The sequence below is a fragment of the Echinops telfairi genome, unplaced genomic scaffold (genome assembly GCF_000313985.2).
Source record: "Echinops telfairi isolate 266 unplaced genomic scaffold, ASM31398v2 ScPeMD7_70;HRSCAF=299, whole genome shotgun sequence".
NCBI lineage: Eukaryota > Metazoa > Chordata > Mammalia > Afrosoricida > Tenrecidae > Echinops > Echinops telfairi.
Genome location: NW_022103968.1, coordinates 10,604,106 through 10,618,076, shown reverse-complemented (window position 1 = coordinate 10,618,076; position 13,971 = coordinate 10,604,106). Strand labels below are relative to the sequence as shown.

Genomic DNA, 13,971 nt, shown 5'->3' with positions numbered 1-13,971 from the left:
TGGGGTTGGTGGGAGGGAGGAAGCCTTGCTTGCCCAGCTCCTGCCCCTCTGCCAGCCACCCATCACTCTACCCCTTTTCCTATGCCTATGGACCTCTGTCCTCTCTCCCCAAACCTGCCACTCCCCAGAGTTCTCAATGACCTTCAGGTTTGGTGACCTCTCCCCTTCATTGTGTGCAGCCCCCCACTCCCCCCCACCCCCAGCTCAGTGGTTCCCATCACAGCTTCCCATTCCTTTCTTTCTTTCTGGCCATCGCCAACACCTGTCATTGGACAAGGACGCCCCGAAACGTTCATGAGAAATGGCATGGGAACATAATAGAATCTTTCCCAGGCACTCTTTTAAGCCTCCTCCTCTGTTGGTTGGCTTACTCGTGTCTTGTCCACCTCCCCAGCTGGAACATAGGTGGTCAGGGAAGACCCTGACCTGGGCTGCCCCCGGCCTTGACCCCAGCCTCTGCCCCCACCCCTGGCTCTCTGAGGATCCTCCAGATGTTGTTGGATGTGCTCATTCTTTGGGGGAGGAGGTGTCCAGACTTCCCGAGGGTTCCCTGCGACCTGCGAGGTTAAGAGCATCCGTGTGGTCTGGAGCGTAGAGCATTTGGTATTTGCCTTTCAGTGGCTCACGCTGAAATGGACCTGGCCCACGGGCTCAAGAGGATCAACCGTTTCTCTCTGAAGAAAGCTCTCCAAGCCCTCACCTGCATTTCAGTACGGTGGTATGGCAGCTCTCCAGGAGACAACCCAGGACCAGCCTGGCTCCTGGTGGCACTCACACGTGTTCTAGCAGGTGTTTCTTTCGTGGTCCCTCACCTTAGCAGTTGAGCACTTAGCTGTTTGCCTTTCCCAGAGACTCATCTCAAACCCTTCAAACCCAGTACCAATGAGTCAGTTCTGATTCAGAGCAGCCATATGGGTCAAGGTAGAACTGTTCACTGGAGTTCTGACAAGAGTAGAAAGCCTCCCTTTCTCCCTCAGAGTGGCTGGTAGTCTCTAACCGCTGGATTTGTGGTTAGCGCCCCAAAGTGCCACCAGGGTTTCTTAGAACAGAAATCTGGGATTTCATTTCAAATAACTCTTCCCCTCAGTTGTGGACTGCTAACCACAAGGTTGGCGGTTCAGAACCACCAGTACCTTCAAGGGAGTGCAGTGAGGCTCTGCTCTTATAAAAATCTTCAGCCTCAGGAACCCTACACTGTAGAGTCTACAGGGCCACTGAGTGGGAATCGACTTGATGGCGAAGGGGTGGGGTGGGGGTGAGGGTGGGAACCCTACCCCTACTGCCAAGAGCAAGGCTGAGGTGTAGGACCCCACCACTGAAATGCCATGGGTGTTATCATTAACCCGATCTTCTCATGTGTGTGTGCATGTTGGACATTGACTAAGGAGACCAAAGAAGAATCGATGTGTTGAATTATGATGCTGCCAAAGAATATTGAAAGTGTCTATCTCAGAAGACCTACAGCCAGAATGCTTCTTTAGAGGCAAGAATGGAGAGACTCCATCTCACATACTTTGGACATGTCAGGAGAGACCAGTCCCCGGACAAGGACCTCCTGTTCTGTAGAGGGGCAGCGAGGAGGAGGAAGGCGGTTGATAAGATGGATTGACACGGTGGCTGTGGCCATGGGCTCAAACATGAGTAATTGTGAGGACAGCACAGGACTAGGCAGTGTTTTGTTCTCACATACTTTGAACAACAACAACAACAACAATCTAATCAGTGTTAATAACATCAGGGCCTGTCTAGCGGTTACTGACCCAGGGGCAGACGGACCCTTTCCCCAGGCTCAGCTTGTGGAGCAGACTGTGGGTGCCATGGGCACCCGGCGTGGCATGCCCTTTCCTCCAGAAACGCTATCCCGGTCACTTGTGTACAGCCACATCCTTGGGGCTGGTCATTCAGAAGGTGCCCTGGGTGGCCCCTGTCCTTCTCCCTGACCTTCTCCGATGTTGGACTGGGCTCTGCAGGGCCTCCAGCTGCCAACTCAAATGGAGGGGTGCAGGTTGGTGAATAAGGCCGTCTCTCTTCCCCAGCCGGCTTACATTGTTCGCTGGCCAGAGCCTGGCTGACACCATGTGTTTCCTACAGATTTTGCTCACTGGCTCAGGCGTCTTTGTTTTGCACTGGTAAACAGACGTGCAGCATATACAGATGTGTCTGCTAGCCAAGAGAGGGCTGGGCGGCCGCACCTGCCACCCCCTCCTGGAGCCTGATGACCTTGGACGGTCTAGAAGTCGCCTGGTTCCCACCAGAGATGCAGGCCCTGTGGCCCCTGTGGGGAGGGTCAGCGCTGTGATAGTGATGGCAGGCGATGCTGACGAGCCAGGGGGCAGCAAGCTAAAGGACCAGGCTGGTGAAAAGGTTAAGCAGATGGACTCGAGCTAACTTTCTGGGTTCAAGTCCCAGCTTCTGCACTTTTTATTCACGGTGTGACTTTAGGGACATTGCTTTCCTGTAGGCGCCTCTTTCCTCATCCAAGGGAGCCCTATGGGATAGACATTGGGTTGCTAATAGCAAGGTCGGTAGTTCAAACGTACCAGCTGCTCCTTCGGAATCGATGGCAGTGGGTTGTTTTTTTTTTTTAATGTGTTGTTGCTGTTGTGATAGCAGCCCCGTGAACAGCAGAAGGAACCCTGCCCAGTCCTGCACCACCCTCATCATTGTGCTTATGTCTGAGCCCACGATAGCAGCCACTGTGTCTGTCCATCTCAGGGAGGGCTTTCCTCTTTTCCACTGCATGGCATCCTTCTCCAGGGACTGGTCTCTCCTGATGACTGCCCCTCCTCTTCACCAAGCACGATGCCCTTCTCCAGGGACGGGTCTCTCCTGACAACAGGTCCAGAGTCAGTGAGAAAGGCCCGCCAGCCTGGCTCTCAAGGAGCGGCGCTTCTGCTGCCTGCACATCTTTTGGTTTACAGTGCAGCTCTCACCTTCCACTGCTGGAGACCCGCGCTCGTTTTCTACCCATGGTGCCTCATGCGCAGTCACCACCTTCTGTCTGTGGGGGGCTGTGTGCCGCTGGATGGTGAACAGCTCTAAGTGGAGGTCCCAGACAAGGATAGGCTAGGCTAGGAAGAAAGGCCTGGTGACCGACTAGAAAACTCGGCAAAGACAACCCCCAGGATCACCACAGTCCAGTCTACCACCGCTCGTGGACACCGCAGAGGACTGGGCAGCACTTTGTTATGCATGGGCTCGCCACGAGCCGGCGCCCAGCTTGAGGGCAGGCGACCACAGCACCTGGTTATTTGTCAGGCTTCTGGTGTGGTACATGGTGCTAACACATACCAGCCATTATTATTTATGCTGGGCCCTGCCTTGGGGTGGGGTGGCGGCAGGGGGTGGGCGGCGCCTGTCCTCATCCTAGTGGCTTTACTGTGCTTTCTGGTGGACCCACTCAATGCAGAAGTGGGCTCAAGGTCCTTTGTGATCCTCCTGGAAGCCATGGTGATGCTCCACCCCTCTTGACAGTGGCCAGAACATCAGGCTCAGCCGTGAGGGTGGCAGCCAAGGTTCCCAAGGCTGACTGAACCCATCTGGGTTTGCCTTAAGCTCCTGCTCACTTCTCTGTGTGACCTGGGGCATGGCACTTGCCGCTCTAAGTACTCCTGTCAGCATCATCATGAGCACCACTGAGCCACAGCTTGTGAGGGCCTGCAAAGGCTGTCCCAGCCGATGGCGGCCTGTGGAAAGACCAGCGCTAGGGCGTCCTTGGAAATAAGCGGACTCTGGAGGAGACTGGAGTGATGGAGGCTGGGAGGGAGTCGGCGAGCAGGAGAGGACACCATGGTCTTCGAAAATCTCAAGGCCTGCCCCTCCAAATACCCAGGATCATCCATACCCCTGGTGGCCCAGCCGATAGAACCTGAGTGACAGGGAGGGAGTACTTCCCAGTGATCACGCATCATTCCGGAGGGGCCTGAGCTGCCCATGGAGACAGCTGACCAGAGGGAGTCTGGCAGAAGCTGGATGGGCCCCCAGCAGTAATACAACCATCTGCCTCCAATAACCTTCAAAGCCTTGCCCAACTCCGACCTTCTAGGACTGTTGCACAAACCCAAAGATAACCCTCCCCTGCAATGCCGTGGGCATGCTTGGGGTCTGGGGAGAACTGTAACGGGCAGGTGTATAGAGATTAGCATTTATTCGTGATTTCCAAGAGGGGGTAACAAGTGATGGTGGCATAGTGGGCTATGCACTGAGCTGCTAACTGTGAGGTCAGCAGTTCAAACACACCATCTGCTCTGAGGAAGAAAGATGAGGCTGTCTGCTCCTGTACAGATGTACAGCCCCAGAAACCCAAAGTGGGCACTCATATTCTGTCGACTTGATGGCAGAGAGCTAGGAGCTTGAGAAGAGGGTGGGAGAGAAGGGACAGGGGACACTGGACTTCTGTTAACAACAAACAAACAAACAAACTCACTGTGGTCCACTTGATTCCAACTCACAGTGACCTTAAAAGACTAGAAATGCCCCTGTGGGTTTCCAAGCCCATGACTCTTTACCTGAGTAGAAAGCCTCGTGTTTCTCCCTCGGCGAGGCTGGTGGTTTCGAACTGCTGACTTTGCAGTTAGCAGCCCAACAAGTGACCACTATCCCACCAGGGCTCCTGTTAAAGGGAGATGTAAAAACCTGCGGATGCGAAATGGTGATGTTTAAACAACACGATAAACATAATTAGTGCTGCTGAATGTCATTGTGAAGAACTTCAAAATGACAAACGTTTTGTTATATATATTTACCATAATAAAAATCAATTAATCAGTCAACCAACTAATCATTGGAAAAGAGGAAGACGAAGGGAAAAACCCAATTCTGAACCAGCTAAACTGGGGCTCATTTTCACCTTGAGAAGCTCAACTGGAGAGGAGGAGATTCCAGGGGTGGTGGTCCCCAGTGTGAGGTTATGGGGTGCTGGGTAGACAGAGGTGGGTTTCCAGGGGTAGCCCTGACAGCTCCGCCTTAACCACAAAGGACCTCTGAGATGTGCTTACCGACCCTGCTTCTAAGGCTGGTGGTAGAAGTGGGGGTGAGGGGCGGGGGTGCCCCGGTGGACATTGGGACCACAGAGGGACTTGATGCCATCTCTTCCAGATGGGGCTTCATTATGGGGCACATCAGGCTCAGCGACTTCAAGAAATTGCACGTCACCATTTAAAAAGCATTTTAAGTCAGTTCACCTGTGATCCACCTGAGTTGGCCCTTGATGTTTGGGGTGGAGTGGCTGCCCATGACTTTCCAGTCCCAGGCTTGCTCAGGGTGACCCTGAGGCGCTGGCACACTGGGGCCCCAGGGATGGGAGACTCTAGCTCAGACCTACAGGCAGGGTCCTCATTGATCTTCTTCTCGTACCACCCTTCTTGCTTGTTGAGATTGGGGCAGCCCTCTGTCTGTCCTGTTGAGATTAGGGCAGCTGTTTGTCTTGTTGAGATTGGGGACAGCTGTCTCTCTGTCCTGTTGAGATTGGAGGTAGCCGTCTGTCCAACCCATGCTTTCTTCTTTTTCTTTACCCTGTTGTGACTGGATTGTCTTCTGCTTTGACTGTTTTGTTGATACCAGGAATTTTCAGTACTGAAAGGCATGTCCAATCAAACGGGATTTTTTTTTTTACAGGTAATGTGGATTTGAATACAATTATATGGGACACATATGTCCTAAGTGGACTCTGGTTGTAAAGTTGGTGGGGAGATTCATGCAGGTGACACAGCATGAACTACAAATGGGAGAGTAGCATCCCAAGAAACCTGAGGCTGAAAATGTTGGTGAGCCAAGTAGAATGGTACAACCCCTATGGAAATCAGTATGACACTTATGTAAACAAATGCAAATGCAGATACCTGATGCTCCTGCAATCTCTCTATTTGGGATTTACCCTAAAGAAATAAAGAACAGACAGACATATGCACACTTGCATTTACTGCAGAAATTTCTATAAGACCAAACAGATGGAAACAAGCAAAAGCTCTGACTGACAATAGAGGAACAGTTATAAACACACTCGAGTACATCCACACAGTGGAATCTTATGCATCCTTAAAAACAACGACAACTCTGTCAGACACCTGAAGACATGGACAGCATTAAAGAACATGCTTAGCAAAGTGAGTCAATCTCATAAATAAAAATTACTACATTATTGCTATAAAGGAAAAATTTTAAAAAAGTTTTCCCATGGAAGGATAAGACTTTAAAGACAATGATGATAGTGGGGGTAGGGAGGGAAGGCAGAGAGGGAAGGGACAGGAAACTATGGAGGGGAGAGGGAAAGAAATAAAAGACAGAGGGAAAAGAGCCTCACATCTGGGGTTTAATGGAATCTTGTTACTGATTGGATGAGATGGGCTGCAAACTACAAAGAAGACGGGTTTCTGGTTAGCTGGTTGGTTGGTTTTTGGTGAGTATTATATTCTACAAACAAAAGGGAAAAAAGAAAATCAATAAAACCAAAAGTAAGTAAATACATAAAAAAATAAAAGAGAGGAGGGTCACAGTCCCCAACCTTGTCCAGACCCTGTGCCCCTCGGATCTAAACATTGGTCCCAGTGGCTGTAACAGGGAGCCAAGGAAAACCGAAAGGAACTTGGGCTCTTGTGACATATATGTTTGTTCCAAACCAAACCAAACAAGACCAGGGCATGTTTCCACAGACTTTTTGAAGCCCCTTGGTATGCCCTACAGGTCAGGAAAGGACTTAGCTAGTTAGAGCTGGGTTTATGCCCTAAGCACCCTGGGCAGTGATCTGGAGTGAAGCTTGGTTAGCTGGTAGAGACTAACTCTAACTCAGCTGCAATGCCAAGTTAGCGGTGGGGTGGACCCAAACTTTGCCAGCAGGCAGGTGACAGCGCTGACCCAGCAAGAAGCTTGCCAGTAGTCACCCTGGTGGCCCAGAAACCTAACCCAGTCTATCTCTGCAACATTGGACACTGTCAAGGCTGGAAATTAGGAGTCCAAAACCAAAACTCAACCCAGCTCACTGTCAATGAGTCAATTCTGACTCCTAGTGACCCTAGAAGAACAGGACTGTGGGTTTCTGAGCCATATAGGCGGAGAACAGGCACCAGGAGGAGACATGGGAGAAATTCCAGGCTTCTGGCTTGGGCTCGCCCTAAGTCCAGTTTCAAGTCCATTCATTCTGCAATTTACTGAGATACAATTCACAGACCATAGGATCCGCCCACTGCAAGTAGGCACCCCAGTGGGTCTCAGCCTTTCAAAGAGCCATGCTGCTGCCGCCACCACCACAGCCCACATGAGGATGTTTCCTTGCCTGCAAGAGAAATCCTGTATCCCTCAGCTCCCCAACCTTAAGTACCTGCCGACCTGCTGTCTGTGTTTCTCCCTAGTTCTTTGGGCTGGACATTGCATATGAACAGAGTCCAAGACTGTGTTGTGTGATCTTTGGTGCACCTTGGCCTTGAGAAGCCGTGGAGGCATAGTGGTTAGGCGTTGGGTGGTTGAGCAGTTTGAAACCACCAGCCACTCCTTGGGAGAAAGATGAGTTTTTTTTACATCTGTCACGAGTTACAGTCTCAGAAACCCACAGGGGGAGTTCTACTCTGCCCTATAGGGTCATTATGAGTTGGAATTGAGGGTGTGTGTGTGTGTGTGTGTGTTTGTTTGAGTTTGCCTTTTAATGTAGCTCTAGTGGTGCAGTGGTTAAGTGTGTGGCTGCTAACCAGAAGGTTGGCAGTTCAAACCCATCAGCCACTCTACAAGAGAAAGATGAGGCCGTCTTCTTCTGGGGCAGTCCTCCTCTGTCCTGTCGGGGTGCTGTGAGCAGGAATCCACTCAGCGGTAATGGGTTCGATTGGCCTTTTGTCATGGGGTTTGACTTGTTGGAAAGCTGGGCCTGGGGTTTCTATGTGACTGCTTTCAGGTCTTGTCTCATTCAGGGGCCCCAACAAGCCCCTTGAGGTGGGGGCTGGAAATCCCTCTCTGAGTGGCCTACAGCGGGAGGCAGTCAATGCCTTTCTCCCTGGAGAAAGGCAGTTATACATTTGGGCCTCTCTCACTTGGACCACCAGGTTCTCCTGTCCTTTAGCAGAGCTGCCGCTGCCTGGGTGGACTCTGATCGGAAGTTAGCACCCCTGGGTCCAGCTTCAGGTCCACCTTGGGCTAGTTTCCTGCTGGAAATGGAGAGCTGCTTCTTATGCAGGGAACCCAGCTGAGAACCTAGGGTTGGAGTCCTGGCTTGGCCCTCAGTTTTCTCACCTGTAAAATGAGAGTCTCTGTGATCATATAGACAGGGGAGCAGGCCTCCCGGTTCACTGGCAAACCACCGTGGATGACAGCTGTAACCGTCATTATTGTCAAGGGTGTGACGCTCAGCCCCCTCCGGAAGCCACGGTTCCTGCCCAGCCCAGCCCAGCATAGTTGATCAGCATCTTTGGTTTCTCTTCCCTCTCCAGTGGCCTGGACCTTCTCAGGACTGTGACCTTCACCTGACCCGTTAGAAATAGGACCCAGTTGGCTCTGGCCAGGGTGGGGTCCTCACCCCCAGGTATAGCCTGCTGCTCACATTATCACTTCCTGGAGTCCCCCGGGCCATTCACTTTGGCATGTTGTTTATTTAAACTTTACTGTGAAGGAGACTTGCTACAGGGGAAGAACATGCAGCCACCGTTTTTGATGATGATAAATGAGGCGCTTTAGAACCAGGCTCAAGTCTGCATCCCCAGGGGCAGGGTTCCACTGGGGTGGGTTTTGGAGTCATGGCACCCTGTGCCCTTGATTGCTGGTTGCTGGATGGTGGGTGCTTTGGGAAACACCCAGCAGTTATTGACTAGAAAAAAAACCGAAGCATTTATGGGCTGCTGAGCATGTGTGGAAATGAATGTGTTGAAATTCAGCTTTGGGTAGCAAGGGGAAATGTGAAAGAGCTCCCACCCCAACCCCAAGTCATGTCAAGAAATCTCCAGGTCCTTCCAGCCCACTTGCTAGTCTTGGCCCAGGGATGGGATTCACTGGGCTTTTGCCAGAAGCATGTGCAGCTCAGATCCAGGGTGTTGCCTGATGTATAGGACAGAAGTTTTGTTTCAATTTGGGAATAGTGCAAATGATTAATGTGATTGGGGTTCACTGAAAGGTTGGTGGTTCACATCTTAGAGGCACCTCAGAAGAAAGGCCTGGCAATTTTACTTTCCAAAAAGCAGCTGTTGAAAACTCAGAGGAGCACAGTTCTCCTCTGAGACCAGTGGGCCCCCCCATGAGTTGGGCCCAACACAATGTCACCAGTTTTGTTTTCCCTAATATATAGTGGATAAAACCTAAAACCCACTGTCATGGCGTCAATTCTGACTTAAAACCCACTGTCATGGCGTCAGTTCTGACTGTTGACAACCCTGTCGAGGGTTTCTGAGACTGTAAATCTTTACAGGAGCAGACAGCCTCACCCTTCTTCTGTATAGTGGCTGGTGGCTTTGAACCATTAATCTTGTGGTTAGCAACCCAATACTTACCCCACAATGGCACTGGGGCTTCTTCCATAAAGCTCACTCATGGAGTTGATTCTGACTCATAGCGACCGTATGGGACAGGGTATAAGACTGCTCTTGTAGATTTCCAAGACTGTAACTCTTTAAAAAAAATTTATTAATCCTTTTTTAGGGAGCTCATACAGATATCATAACAATTCAGTTAGGGCAAGCATAATTGTACAGTTGTTACCACAATCAGTCTCCAAACATTTTCTTTCTTCTTGAACCCCTTGATATCAGATCCCCTTTGTCCCCTACCTCCTCCACCCTACTCCCTAGGACCCCTTATTGTTATTATTATATATTATTATTATTATTATTATTGCCATATCTTACCTCATCCAATAAATTCATTCACTTACAATTCTGTTGTTCACTCCCATTGAGTTGGGGGTTATACAATCATCCTTGCTATCAGCTCCCCCTTGCCCCTTCCTCTCTTCCTGTACCCTCAGGGAATCATTACTTTCATTACTGTTTCTAAAGGGTTATCTATCTTGGCTTCCATGCATGGAATGATCTTAATTATACGAATGAACCTATGCAGGTCTGACAAGATTAATGCGGTCAAACAAAAATCATAATAGTAAGGGGAGGAAATATTAAAGAAGTGGAGGATAGTTATGTGTTTCATTGGTGCTATACCACACCTGGATGTATTTTCCCTTTCATGTGGCCCTTCTGTGAGGGGCTGTCCAATTAAGACTGTAACTCTTAATGGAAGTAGAAAGCCCCATTTTTCTCCCTTGGAGTGGCTGGTGATTTCAAACTGCTGACCTTGCAGTTCAAAGCCCCCATGTTACCAGGGCTCCTTTATAGACATAGATGCGGCATTTGTAAGTTTAAGCTTCATTGGCATTCATTATATAATTAGCAAGGCCTTGAGGTACTAGAAGTTGAGTTGGGGTCTCTTGATAGCCACATCCCCATCTCTTGTCCTTGTGACTTGGGGAAATTGGTGACTCTTTGGTCAAACCTCTGGATCACATTACCAGGCGAGCATATTTTTTGGGGCCTACATGTCCCCAGGTGAAGAACTAGGTGGTGATGGTCTGGAAGGTGGCTGGGCTGATGCCCTCTCAGTAGATGCTGCAGTACACTCTTGTGTGCCTGATGGCTCCTGGCACCCAAGGGCTTCAGGAAAGAGCTCACAGGACACCCCGCTAGGGTCACAGAGGCCAGATTCCCGGCCAGCGACACAACTCTTTCACTTCCGCACAGGTCTCCAAACTGATTCCGGCGGATATTGGAGGAGCTTCCAGATGGCGAAATGAAAACAATGATGTCACCGCTGTTCACACACTTTCCCAGGAGAAACTCAGGGAGATGTTGAGAAATGATCCCATTATGTTCTGGAAACTCACAGAGGTGGCAGGGTCCCCAGCTTGGCCCCTCTCACTCTGCCCCACTGTCAGGGAAGAACTGCGCTACCATGCCCATTACTGCACTCGGCCACACCCCAGCCTGGCACTTAGGAATCTGCGTTCTTTTAGCACTGCCTTATTTTAAGAAGCTTGGGCATATGCAGGGAGCCCTGGAAGTGTATTGGGTTACAGGTGGGCTGCTAACCACAAGACCAGCAGTTCAAGACCACTAGCAACTCCTCAGGAGATCTATGAGGCGTTCTGCTCCCATTAAGAATTATAATCTTGAGTATTACCTGGAGGCTGTAGTGGGAAAGCTATAAGCTACCTGCCCTGGCCAAGCCCACTAGCTCCTCTGGGCTTACAGTTCATCACACGATGCTAAGGACACTTTTGAAGAAACATATCCATACTGTTTCCTGTTGTTGGTATTGGATAACTCCCGAGTGCACCTCAAGCCGAAGTCCAAACTGACACCCAAATACAGAAACTTCTTAATCTAGAAGCAAAAAGTCATACACTCAAGTTTGTTTTTTCCCTTGGAAAATAAAATCAAAGGTGACTTTTATTGATGCTCTGATTTGGAAGGGCGGGTAACGGTCGTACAACAAACATCATCAGGGCCAGTTAGAAAAAAACAACGAAGATCTCTGAAATGACTGTGCAGTGACAAGGAGCCTGAATGAAATACGGGGCTGGACGCCTCTGGCAGGGCATCTTACTTCATCTTCTTCACAAATTCCTCCCCCTTCTTGATGGGGGTTTTCAGCTCCGGGATGGCATCGACAATCACCTTCTCCTCGAACGAGGATGCCTTGCCGATGCCCAGGTTCTTCTCCAGCCGTCTTTCCCCAGCAGCAATGGCGTGGAGAAGTAGGTGCAGTCGTCTCCTGGGACTTCACAAAGGAGCACTCGATGGCGCCCTCCTTGCCGTTCAACGCATCCACAACCGAGAAGACGAAGCGGGTGCCCTGTAGGCTGTGGACAAGATGGCAGAGCCTGCCCCTGCTTTCCCCTTGACCACCTCCGTGCTGGCCTCCTGGATGTGCCCCGTGAGGGCCGTCAGCTGGTCTTGGCGGAAGTCCACCTTGGGCGTACACTGGGAGATAGGGGGATGATGCTCTTCCCTGCGTGGCCACCAATGACGGGGACGTTGACTCGAGCCAGGTCCAAACCCTTCCGCTCCGCCACAAAAGTGTTGGCCCTGATGAGGTCCAGGGTGGTCACGCCCAAGATTTTATTGGGGTTGAACACACTGTGTTTCTCGAACACCTCCGCGGTGATGGGGATGGTGGAGCTGACCGGATTGGCAGTGATGCAGATCATGGCTTTGGAGCGATACTGGGCACAGGCGGCCGCCAGGGTGGTCACGATTCTGGCGTTGGGGTTTAACAGTACGTCCCGAGTCATGCCTGGTTTTCTTGCGACGCCACTGGGAGGACCACCACATTGCAGCCTTTCAAGCAGTCCGGCAGCTGCTCAGGTCCGAGGTAACCTTTCACATGGGCTCTGGTCTCCATGTGGCTCAGGTCGATGGCTACTCCAGGGGTATGGGCTCAGGTCGATGGCTACTCCACCGGTATGAGCGATATCATAGAGGGTCAGGCGGTTCACCAAGGGGCTGCTCTTCAGGAGAAGTGAGAGGGGCTGCCTGATTCCTCCAGAAGTGCCCAGCACGGCTACTTTAGTATGGTTCTGGGCCGAGGTGCTGAAGTTGCGGCGGAGGCAGCGGCCTCTGGCCAGGCGAGGATGGAGAGCATGGTGGGGCCAGAGGGGCACAGGCCGGGGAGCAAAGGAGCTGGCGGCGAGCAAGTCATACTCAAGTTTAAAAAAGCAAAAATTGTGAAAAAGTACAAAAATGCCAAAAGGGTATTGTTGGTGACTTATAAGACATGCAACAGAACAGTTAAACATCAAGGTAAAAGTGAAGTTTTCTCTCCTCGCTGAAGAGCAAGTCTGGCACTCCTGCGGCTAACCCCACTCTGAGGACACTGAGAGGAAGGCTTTGAGTTCTGCGAACCGCAATCAGGAGCTGTCTAGTTCCAAGAGCAAGAGCCCGGCCTTGATCTTCAGAACACCTCCATGTGACGGTCAACACCCACTTTCTCTTCCTCAGTGTGTAAGCAAAACAAAGACACACTTTTCTCAACTAAAACTGTTGCTCAGTCAGCAAGAGTCCCAAAAGACCCCGGAGATGGATGCCAGACTTTTCTTGTCTTCTCTGTAAAGGATGAATTTTGAAAATAAGAAATGTCTAATGTAATTTCTGAAATTAAAACTAATCAGAAGGTTTCTAATACATCTTTTAGAACCGCCTCCCCCTCAAAAAACAAAACTAATCAGAAAACTAATATTTTTTGTTCCTTCTGTAGTGGGAAGACGTCAGATGTGGCCCATGCCGTTTGCTCCGTTATATAGTGCTCCTGTAACAGAAATACCATAAGGGGGTAGCTTTAAGAAACACATTCATTCTTCACAGTTTAGAAGGCTAGGAGTCTGCATTCAGGCTGACAGTTGTACGAGTCTGTTGGCTCTGGGGTCCTCACTAGACCTCCATGAGTTGTGATCGATCTCTCTCTGTCTTTACTGCTCCATTCTTTAATCTCTCTTATATCTCAAAAGAGATTGAGGCAAGATAAGCCCCACACTAATCTTGCCATGTTATTAAAGTCAAGATTGCCCATTCCCTCCTGGGACTATAAGCACCGGCATCGAGGTTAGGGTTCAGTTTCTGACAGCCCTGTCTCCAGTGATGGCCTGATGACTGGCCTGTGTCTTCCCTAACTGCTCTCCTGGGCCTTAGCACCTCCCCGAGAGTGCCTGGGATGCTGGATATGGGAAAGGGGCTGCTCAGATGGTCTTTCTGTCCAGATCCACCTTCCACCCAGCCAAGGTGCTGGCAGATGTGTTGACCCCTGTAGGGTTAGTAAGCTCTGGTCATATCCTGTGCTACCATGCTTCACACGGAGGCCTTAAGGAGACTGGCTGTTTCTGCGGTGCCCTCAGGAAATCTCAGAGGCTTGATTATTTCTGGGCCGCCTCCTGGCTTATGGGCCCTGAAGAGTCTGGCCCAGGCCTTCTTTCCCCTCTCCTCCTGGCTCAGCCCCTCCATCCATCACCAATGTGTG

General features: G+C 50.6%; 1 protein-coding gene and 2 pseudogenes across 2 annotated transcripts in view; 2 read left to right on the top strand and 1 right to left on the bottom strand.

The window, feature by feature from the left end:
* GRK5 (G protein-coupled receptor kinase 5) overlaps window positions 1-13,971 on the top strand; it is a 230,429-nt gene that overhangs the window by 50,474 nt on the left and 165,984 nt on the right. The gene's annotated exons all lie outside the window — the stretch shown is intronic.
* Window positions 11,095-13,070, top strand: LOC105978421 (annotated as a pseudogene).
* LOC101661162 lies at window positions 11,562-12,603 on the bottom strand (annotated as a pseudogene).